This window comes from Bos taurus, chromosome 15 (genome assembly GCF_002263795.3).
Source record: "Bos taurus isolate L1 Dominette 01449 registration number 42190680 breed Hereford chromosome 15, ARS-UCD2.0, whole genome shotgun sequence".
NCBI lineage: Eukaryota > Metazoa > Chordata > Mammalia > Artiodactyla > Bovidae > Bos > Bos taurus.
Window position 1 is genome coordinate 554,359 of NC_037342.1, and position 11,118 is coordinate 565,476.

Sequence of the window (11,118 nt, forward strand, 5' to 3'; positions counted from 1 at the left end):
AGTGAAAGTGAAAGTCACTCAGTCGTGTCTGACTCTTTGCAACCCCATGGACTACACAGTCCATGACTTTCTCCAGGCCAGAATACTGGAGTGGGTAGCCTTTCCCTTGTCCAGGGGATCTTCCCAACAGAAAGCAGTGAATCTCTCCCCAGTCCCCACCTCCATGACCTATAAGTTGCAGAGGTCAATATGTGCATGGTCCCCGGTGCCCTGGGCAGCTGGAGGACATGACCCTGGCTATTAAAGTAAGAGTTCACCAGCTTCTGTCTCTCCATTCACGTTTCCACACTTGGTCCAGTGTTGATCAGTTGTCCACCCCCAGGAGATGGCAGGAAGTTAGGTTGGTATGCAAGGATCTTACACATCACTACTTCAGGCTCGCCTCTGTTGTTGGGACCTCTCTCAAAGAAGGTAATTGTTGCAAACTGGGAATTAACCCAACTGGTATTTGCTACAAGTGCATCTCTCCAGTTTAAATGAAAATCCTGAGGCCCGGCTGGGTCTTGGGCGCCAGGCTCCCTCAGAGATGAAGGTTGGGTGGGGTCTGGGACCTTCCTCTGAGGCTGCTGCCAGCTGAGACCTGCCCCCTCAGCTAGGGCTGGGCACTGCTTGGAGGCCCCAGACTGGGTGTTGGATGGATGCTTCCCCCCACTGCTGACAGGATAACTGGCCAGCCCAGGACCCCCTCCTCCTGGCCTGGCCTGGACCCCAGTGGTAGAGCATGGTACCTGGGACCTGATGCTTTCTTATCAGAACTGAGAATAGCATTTGTTTTATTGGAGGTTTACAGGAACATTAGGGCTTCCCTTATAGCTCTGTCAGTAAAGACTCTGTCTGCAGTGCAGGGGACCTGGGTTTGGTTCCTGGGTTGGGAGGATCCCCTGAAGAAGGAAATGGCAACCCACTCCAGTATTCTTGCCTGGAGAATCCCATGGATAGAGGAGCCCGGCAGGCTACAGTCCATGGGGTCGCAAGAGTCGGACATGACTTAGTGACTAAACCACCACTACCACCACAGGAACATTGTGACCTGACCATGACCTGACCTCAAGTACAAAGACTCTGACAGAAGTAACCAGGCCACTTCCTCAGTTTCTTAGAAAAGTGCTTTGCTGAAAGCTTTCTGGGTGCTCAGCTTTTTTTGTTTGTCTTTTCTCCTTGTGTGGCCCTGCAGTAAGGTATTCTCTGCTCCAGACTCCTGATTCTTGGTGTTGTTTGGCCTCACTGTGTGTTAGGAACACTAACTTGTGATCAGTACCAAGATGATATTCTAATCAAGAGTAGAATCTCTTTTTTTTTTTTTTCTCAATGTGCTATTTTTGTCCCTCCTCACCATGAAATATTCACTATCAACTATATTTAGGGATAGAACATGTTCACTCATATAAATTATTTTCTTAATCAGAGAGGAATCTGAGAGCCTGAGATTCAATTTTTGAAATAAAATGTTTACTCTGACAAGCCAAACTTGTCCATAGAATCACAGTAGCAGTTGGACAGTGGCAATTGGACTCATCCTGTGCAGAGTCCAGTTAATTCTGAATGTTCTGTGAAGTGTTGTTGCCACGGTAATGTGGTAATACACATTCTACATTCTGTACCAAGTTTGCCAGTTTACGAACTGAGAGGTTCACATACAGTGGCAAGGGAGAAGGGCTCAGCTTTAACCTTTTGAAAATGGGTAACCTGCACTGTTTCTCTGGAGGTAGGTTCCCACTGATCCTCTGAAGGCTTTTCCTTCAAATGAGCTGGTTAACTTTTACTGATGAAAAATAAATAAATAAATAATAAAAAAATAAAAAAAAAACTTTTACTGATGAGTTTTCCTCATCTTTTTTTTTCTTTTCCATCAGTAATTTATCTACAGAGTTATAAATGTTTTATAGTTGTTTTTTTATTCCTTAAATTATGTTTTGATTCTCCTGTCAGCTGGCTCCCTTAAATATCTTCCTAAATTTCCAATTTCCCAATGCCAGTTTTGTACACATTCTTACCAGAGAACAGATGGAAAGAACTAACACAGGAGAACCATGATGTCTCCCTAACATCAGACATTACAGTAAAAAGCAATCGCATCTCAACTCTTCTCAATGTTGCTTCCCAAATCTGCAAACACCAGCAGTGTAAATCCAGAGACTTAAAAAGGAAAGAAATTGGGATTTACTGGTGGGATTCCCATGGGTTGATGTGGACTGGATCATTGTTTGGCTGTTGCCAAGGAGTTTAGTGAGATGGCGTAGTGCTGTTGGGTTAGTAGGATGAACATTTGGTCATGGAGGGAAGGAGAGTCTGTCTGCTGATCCTCAAGGAGAATCTAGGGTTACAGTCTCCAGGCTGTGACGATGGAGATGATTTTCAAAAAGAATATGGGGCTCTGTTGTCTTCCACTACAAGGTCTAGAGCATGATGGGGAGTTGATAGAGTCAGAATTTTAGTGGGGAAAGATTGAACTCCTGTCCATTCTTAGCTAGCACTTGGTCCAGGCTGCTCAAATAAGTGCTCAGATCAGCTGTGAAACTTTGAGCATCTCAGACTTAATTAAGCCACCAAAGGCCAGCACAGATGGCCACCTCCCCAGTTAATTCACGTTAACTGTTCATCCAGACTTGGTCAGTTGAAAGGAAGCTAATTCTTGTTGGAACCATCTTGTGGTCTTTGATTTAGAAGTTTCTGAGTTCTGAGCCAACTTGGTGGCCAAACAGACCACTGGTCACTTAGCAAAGTTAACTGGGCTTTGGGAAGGCTGCTTGTGAGATGGCTGAGTGTGTGAAGAGGCTTTGGAAGATGGAAAGATTTGGAATCCTATGGTCTTTCTGAGGGGCTTTGCTCAGAAAAAAACTTGTATTTTGGATCAGGAACTGAAATACAGAGACAAGTGGTAGAAGGAGGATTTAAACTCTTTTTAAGGCTGAGGCATCTTCTCCAGGGCATAAGCTCTCATCCACATAAAACTAGGGGCAGGATAATTTGAGTGGGGGTAGGGTTGAGGTCCTGGTTGAGGGGTTTCAGCACAGGTCTCAGGGGTGCAGGCATCTGTGTCCTCAGATAACCATCTACAATCCTGTCCCAGATTCACTATTTATCATTGTGTGACTCTTGGAAAGTCACTTCATCTCTCTAAATTTCAACACCTTCTAATGTAACATATGGATTACAGCATCCACTTTGTCCGCCCTTCCTCTTGAACAGGGCTGAGTGTCAGAAGAGGTGATAATAGATACTGTCTCTGAGCTATAAAGCCTTGTTTTCTGTGAAAAAGCTGAAGAATAATCTTCCATCCCTGCTTATTGGAGCCATCAAAATGCCCTCTCTGCTTTAAACTACTGCTAAAGATCCACCTTATTCTTCCCATCATTCAAGGTTGGACACTTACAGGGCAATTATGAGCCGCCAGTCCTTTACTTTTCTATTTATTTATTTATCTGTTTATTTACTTGGTTGCATTGGGTCTTAGTTGTGGCACATAGGATCTTCATCACATCATGCAGATCTTTCACTGCAGGGCACTGACTCTCTAGTTGTGGTGCTTGGGCTCAGTAGTTGCAACATGTAGGCTTAGTTGCTCCAAGGCATGTGGGACAGGAGTTTGCCAACCAGAAATCAAACCCTGTCTCCTGCACTATGAGGCAGATTCTTAACCACTGGACTTCCAGGGAATCCCTTCTTTATTTTTCTAATATTTTACCTGTATTTAATCATTCTTGGCCTCATAATACTAAAAATAGGCCATATTAACATTTCTCCCACTCAGGACAGAGAACTGAGGCAAAGAGTGATCCAAACATCTTTCCCAAGTACCTACTTCTCCTAAACAGGATCTGAATCCAGTCCATCAGGCATGGTCACCATGCTCTGCTGAGCTGCTAGGTTTCAGTTAAATAGAGATATTTGCACACACAGCCAGTCTGATGGGTGTTTTCAGTGCACATCAAACCAGAGATCTTCCTAAGTCCACCTTGGATTCAGGAGGCCCTGCTAGGCATCTGGTGAGGAAGGGGATCAGAGGATTGAATTGTGGATCAATTATTATTAGTTCCCGGGTGGTCCTCTGCCAGGAAAATGTCGACAGCTCTCACCATTGTAATCATTTCATAGGATGTTTCATCCAGAAGGCGAAACGAAACATCCCTCAGAAGTCAAGAATATCAGTGACCAGCTGGGTGAAGAGAGTTCGTTGTTGGCCACGTAATAGGGTGCACCCTATAACTGACCCAATTGAAGGTTCCGTGGAATTTTTCTCATTAAGTTCATTCAAGAATAAATATTGTAGCATGTTCAGTGCCTCATATTTAAGAAAAAACTGAAATATTAAGCATTGTTCTTCTTTTGTTTCATGTGTCAAATTGAAATTTACTATATTAGTTGGTACTGTTTTAACTATAGGACTAAAATGCATTTTAAATTCAACATCTGGTTCATGTTTAAGAGTGAAGATAGTCTCTACCCATGGTTTGGACACTAGCTAATTTTTTAACATTATTTTAAATATGCACAATATTATTTATCACCATTAAGGTACCATACAGAAATCTGTACACTAATGTTCCCAGTATTATTGAGTATTGAGTATTATTAGTACTCAAATTTTAGCAACAACCCAAAGACCATCATGTGATGAATAGATAAATGAAAAATGATATATACTCAGAATGGAACATTATTCAGCCATAAATATGAATAAAGAATTGAAATATGCTACAAAATGGAAGGCCCAAATAATACAAAAATGTATTATGGTTAGTGAAATAAGGCAGGCACAGAAAGACAAATATTGTATTATTCCACTGGTTTAAGGTACATAGAATAGGCTAACTCACAGAAGCTGGTTATAGAAATTACCAAAGCCAGGAGGCAAATGGGAAGGTGGATTAGTGTACACCCATGGTGGATTCATGTTGATGTATGGCAAAACCAATACAATATTGTAAAGTAATTAGCCTCCAGTTAAAATAAATAAATTTATATTAGAAAAAAAGCTGAAAAGGAAAAAAAAAAGTTATGAAAGGAATAAATACAATGTATCTTTGATCACAATGCTCAGCTGCTAAGTTGTATCTGACTGTTTGTGAGCCCATGGACAGCAGCACACCAGACTTCCTTGCCCTTCACTATCTCCTGGAGTTTGCTCAAATTCATGTCCACTGAGTTGATGATGCCATCCAACCATCTCGTTCTTCCCCTGCCCTCTTTTCCTCCTGCCTTCAGTTTTCCCACCATCAGGGGCTTTTCCAGTGAGTTTGACTTTCACATCATATGGCCAAAGTATTGAAGCTTTAGTATCAGTCCTTCCAATGAATATTCAGGGTTGATTTCCTTTAAGATTCATTGGTTTGATCTCCTTGCAGTCCAAGGGACTCTCAAGAGTCTCTACAGCACCACTGTTGTAAAGCATCAGTTCTTTGGCACTTGGCCTTGTTTATGGTCCAAGTCTTATAATTGTACATGGCTACTGTTTCCCTTTTTCAGACTGACAATTTCAAGTCAATCAGGGTCCCCTTAAGTAAAACGTTAAAGGCTGTATGACTCATTTCTGAAATATTCATCTCCTTAGCCTTTCTCCACCCACCAGGAAGGTTGTCCAACAGATTCCAGCCCACACTTATTTAGCACCCATGTCCATACACGCCCCCCATGTGTCCACATTAACAAGGTCTTCCTGATCAGCATCACAGATGTCCTGACAATCCCTCTATGTCCTCCTAGAGCTCCCTGAGGACCAGAGAGAGGAGCTATCCAATTCAAAGTTGGAGGAAGCAGCTCTGCCCACCTCTGTGGTAAGTACCCCTTATTTTTCTGGGATAAAAGTGTTGCTTCATGTGGCTTTACTTTTTACCTGAATTCAGATAAAGTTTCAAAATATTCAAAACAGCTGATATACACAGTTTTTAAATCGATGGATGAATATTGAATCTTACCCAGATATTTTTCAAAAATGACAATGTATATTAAGAACTGTAGTCAGGAGAAATTTCCTCAGCCAAATATGTTCCTTTTTGAAAAAAAAAAAAAAAAAGGTTGTAATTGCTGGTCAAAATTGGCTGGATAGATCTTCCAGGAAAAACTCCAGCCTTTTCCACAGGCATCCTCTATGTTTTGTTTTGAGGCTGTGGACTCAACAACACTTTCCCAATTGGTTTTCTGAGAACAAAACAAGAATGAAAGATCTGAATGTGTAGTACTCAAGATGCTGACTCCCTCACACTCTTTTCTTCTCTCTACTCACAGGCATGCGAACCAGCCTATGAGCATGGGCCATTCCTCTGTTGAGGAAAAACCTAACTGATGAAGGTGGGGCTCTCTTACTGACTCTGGTTGGAGAGGTGCCCTGATGCTGGATTCCTACAGGGGTGAGGGCTGAGGGTACAGAAAAGAGACTGATCTCAAGGAAAGAGCAATGTCTGTATTCAGTGGTCCCTGGGAACAACTACATCATCTAGATTCTGTGGATTTGTATGAAGCAGGATTTGAGACCCAAGTGTGGGCTCATGTGGTGTGATTTTGAAGCTCTGTGTGTGTTTCCTCAGGAGATGTTTCCCTCTTACACAGCTCAAGTCAACTAGAAACTTTCTAAACACTTATCACCACAGCAACTGGCCATACATTACCTGATTCTTTCTTCAACTCAGTCATTCCTCAAGTTTGGTTAATATGCATTTTCCTCAGATGGAGATGGTGCTGAGAAAAATGGCCCAAGCTCTTCATCTCCTAAGTGGAAAAGCCAAACTGAGAACCTGGGGGTGGTCTCAGCGTGACTGCTCTGGACCCCTGAGCTGCACTGATCACTCAGCCTTGAAATCCTAGTCACAGAGCAAGGGGGTCCCTGCATCTATGTTTATGCCTGGAGGTACTAGCAGCTCCATAGATCCAGACCATGCTTATCATTTTAAGGTGGACTCAGTGGTCATGGAACCCAGGGCAAGCATAGGTGTATTAAGAGCCAACTTTGGCACAATCATTAGTGTGAAAGGCACCTCAATACTAGCATCCTTCTGGTCAACTCACAGATTCTGAGAGTTGTGTGGCCTTATTAGACAATGTAGATCATATTTGTTGGTGCTAGTGTCATTGCTTAAACAAGCAAAAATGTACATTATCATCAGGGAGATATCTCTGATGTATAGAACAGTCTTATGGACTCTGTGGGAGAGGAAGAGGGTGGGAAGATTTGGGAGAATGGCATTGAAACATGTAAAATATCATGTAGGAAATGAGTTGCCAGTCCAGGTTCGATGCACGATGCTGGATGCTTGGGGCTGGTGCACTGGGACGGCCCAGAGGGATGGTATGGGGAGGGAGGAGGGAGGAGGGGGAGGGAGGAGGGAGGAGGGGGAGGGATGGGGAACACATGTATACCTGTGATGGATTCATTTTGATATTTGGCAAAATTAATACAATTATGTAAAGTTTAAAAATAAATAAAATTAGAAAAAAAAACACACAAAAAATAAATAAAATAAAATAAGCCTTACATTGATTAAACCCTGTAGGACACACTCAAGGGAAGGTGTCAAATAGATCTCACAGTGTAACTTGATAGTTAAGATAGTGACTATGATTTGTGTTGTAAATCTCCTGCACAGCCTAGTCACAGACAGTCAGTATTCACCTCATGGTATCTCTCCATAATAAGCTGTCCCCAAAATGTATCACTTCTGTGAGTGTGGACAGCCACAGTGTCCATGACTCAGTGGACAGAAAAATATTGTTTGGAAAATGAAGACTGAAAAAATAATCTCATGATTGATTATAGCTATTTGGAAAAGTAGGATTGAATTCAGTCATCTAAAAAATTTGCTTTTAATTAAGAAGAAATTCTGATGGAAGACTTGATAAAGTATAATAGCTGTAACTGTGGATCCTGGGGAGGCAGTGATCTAGGAAGAAATCCAGGAGACAAGGGCAGTTTAGCAGAAGCTCTAAACAGGCAGGAGAGTCATGGGTCTCTTTCATTGAAAGCTGGCATGCACTTTAGTGGTTTTTTTCCCCATCGTTAATGCAGTTAATGCAGCTTATGCATCCTCTTCATCCAGCTAAGAGGATGATTCAACAGCAGCTCAGTCCATAGTTACTAACCTCCTCCATGCATACACTCCATCTCATGTCTCCATCAAAAAAAGAAAAAAGAAAAAACCCTGAGTGATGGGTGAGCAGCCTCACTAGTGTCCTAACAGTTACTCTGCATCCCTCCAGATCCCGAGGATGACCTGATGGAGGAACTGCCCCAGGCTTGGGCTGAGGAACAGCCTCTGAGTACCCTGAAGGTAAGCTCACCTCTTTATCAGGGGTAAGACTATTGCTTCACTTCTTTATTTTTTATTCAGTAGAATACAGTTATAGTAATCTGACAATGTTCATTACCACAGAGGTATGCAAGTCTTTGGGGAAATATTGAGGATAAATCTATTATCAACAGAGACTTGATTCAAAATGACATTAAAAAAAGACAGCATCAGTTACTACTGTAGGTACTTTGATCAGTGGAAATTTTTCCTCATCGATAAATAAATTTGTAATTGATGGTCAAATTGAAACTGAGAGATCCCACATGAAACAGTCTAGAATTCGCAACAGGGGGGCCTCTCTGTTTTCATATGGGGCCAAGGATTAAAGAGTTTTGGCTATCTGAGGACAGAACTCCGATAACAGAAGGCCTAGTTCAAAGAACACAGGATGTTGACACCCTCACTCTTCTGTCTAATCACAGGAATCTGGAGCAGCCTATGAACACGGTAAATATTCAGGGATCAACCCTCTGCTGAGGAACAATCTAACTGAGGAAGGTGGGGTTCTCTGGCTGGCTCTGGCTGGAGAGGCGATCTGATGCTGGATTCCTACAGGGGGTGAGGTCTTGAGGTGCAGAAAAGGGACTGATCTCCCAGGAAAGAACAATGTCTGTGTTCTATATGGTCTCTGGAAAGAGCTACATCATTTAGATGCTGTAGGTTTGTGTGAATCAGGTTTGGGGGCCCATGTGGTGTGATTCTGAAGCTCTGTGTGTGTGTGTGTGTGTGTGTATGTGTGTGTATGTGTGTTTCCTTAGATGTTTCCTTCTTACGCAGCACAAGTCAACTGTGAGCTTTCTAAACACTTCTCATTGCCACTGCACATTGACGATACACTACCTGATTTTTTTCTCAATTCATCCATTCCTCAAGTTTGCTTAATATTCATTTTCTTCAGATGGAGATGGTGCTGAGAAAAAATGGCCCAAGTTCTTGACCTCCTATGTTTAAAAGCCAAACCTAGGGGTGATCCCAGTGTGGCTTCTCTGAACCCCTGAACTGCACTTACTGCTCAGCCATGATCCTCAGTCATGGAGCAACAGGGTCCCTGCATCTGTGTCCATACCAGGAGGTAATTCAGCTCCAGAGGTCCAGACCATGCCCGTCATTATAAGGTGTGCTCAATGGTCACAAACCCAGGGCAACCATAGATACATTAATGCAAACTTTGGCACAGTCATTAGTGTGAAAGGCACCTTGGGATTCACATCCTCCTGGTCAACTCACAGATTCTGAGAGTTGTGTGGCCTTGTGTAGACTCTGTATGTCATATCATTTGGTGCTAATGTCACTGTTTAAGCAAGGAAAAAAGCAGATTATCATCAGGGAGATATTTCATTGTACTGGGTGACATTACCATAAGCCTTGCATTGATTAAACCTGGTAGTACACACTCAAGGGAAGGTATCAAATAGACCTCACAGTGGAACTTGATAGTTAGTCTACTGACCATGACTCTTATTGCAAATCTCCTGTGCAACTGAGTCTGAGAAGGTCAGCATTCATCCCATACTTCATTACAATAATGAACTGTCCCACTGATGTATGACTTCTGTGAGTGTGAACAACCACTGGGTAAGTGGACATGCAAATATGTTTTGGAAAATGAAGACTGGCAGAAAATATCACATGATTGATAATAGCTATTTGGAAAAGTAGGATTGAATTTAATGTTCTAACAAAGCTTGCTTTTAATCAAAAGCAAAGTCTCATAGAAAACTTGGTAAGTACAATAGCTGTAAGTGTGAATAGTGGGGAGGCAGTGATCTACAAAGAAATCTAGAAGATGGGGGCAATTTAGTAGAAGCTATAAACAGGCAGGAGGGTCATGAGTCTCTGTCACTGAAAGCTGGCATGAATTTTAGTGTTTCTTTTTTTCACCAGCTGTTAGGTTATCACTAGATAAAAGGAATAACCTCTGTTTTGTTTCTTTCCTAAACCTCTCTTTTGCTCTTCTTCCTTCAGCAAAGAGGATGATTCAACAGCAGTTCATTCCATAGTTACTAACCTCCCTCATGCAACACACCACCACATGTACCCATCCAAAAACATGCTGAGTGATTGGAGAGCAGACTCACCTCTGTCCTGATGGCTGTTCTGTGTCCCTCTCGTGTCTCAGGAGGACCTGCTGGGGGGATTGCACCAGGGCTGGAATGAGGCTGCACCAGAGGCTGTTCAGCCTCTGAGTTCCCTGAAGGTAAGCTCACCTGGCTTTATCTGGGATAAGAATGTTGCTTCACTGCTTTATTTTATATTCATTTGAATGCAGTTATAGTAATCTGACAATATACATTATCACTGAGGTATGCAGTTCCTTGGCTGGGGAAATATTGAGAAAAAATCTATTATCAACACAGACTTGATGGTAACGATAACCCTGTATACGAGACAGCAAAAGAGACACTGATGTATAGAACAGGCTTATGGACTCTGTGGGAGAGGGAGAGGGTGGGAAGATTTGGGAGAATGGCATTGAAACATGTGAAATGTCATGTATGAAACGAGATGCCAGTCCAGGTTCAATGCACGATGCTGGATGCTTGGGGCTGGTGCACTGGGACGACCCAGAGGGATGGTATGGGGAGGGAGGAGGGAGGAGGGTTCAGGATGGGGAACACATGTATAATAATTTTTTTTAATTAAAATTGAATAAAAAAAAGAAAAAAAGAAAAAAAAGAAAAAAGAAAGAAAAAAAGAAAAAGGACAGCATCAGTTACCACTGTAGGTATTTTCCTCACTAGAAATTTTTCCTGTTTCAAAAATAATTGTTGTAATTGTTGGTCAAATTGAAAGTGAGAGCTTTTATGTGAAACAGTCCAGCCTTTTCAACAAGGAT

At 42.2% G+C, this 11,118-nt stretch overlaps 1 long non-coding RNA gene across 1 annotated transcript; it reads left to right on the forward strand.

The window, feature by feature from the left end:
- The first annotated feature begins 1,618 nt into the window (after window positions 1-1,618).
- Window positions 1,619-10,828, forward strand: LOC132342296 (uncharacterized). The gene is made up of 5 exons (XR_009490613.1): window positions 1,619-1,705; window positions 5,704-5,774; window positions 6,226-6,347; window positions 8,191-8,284; window positions 10,248-10,828. It is a non-coding gene; the product is annotated as an uncharacterized lncRNA (long non-coding RNA).
- Window positions 10,829-11,118: the final 290 nt, after the last annotated feature.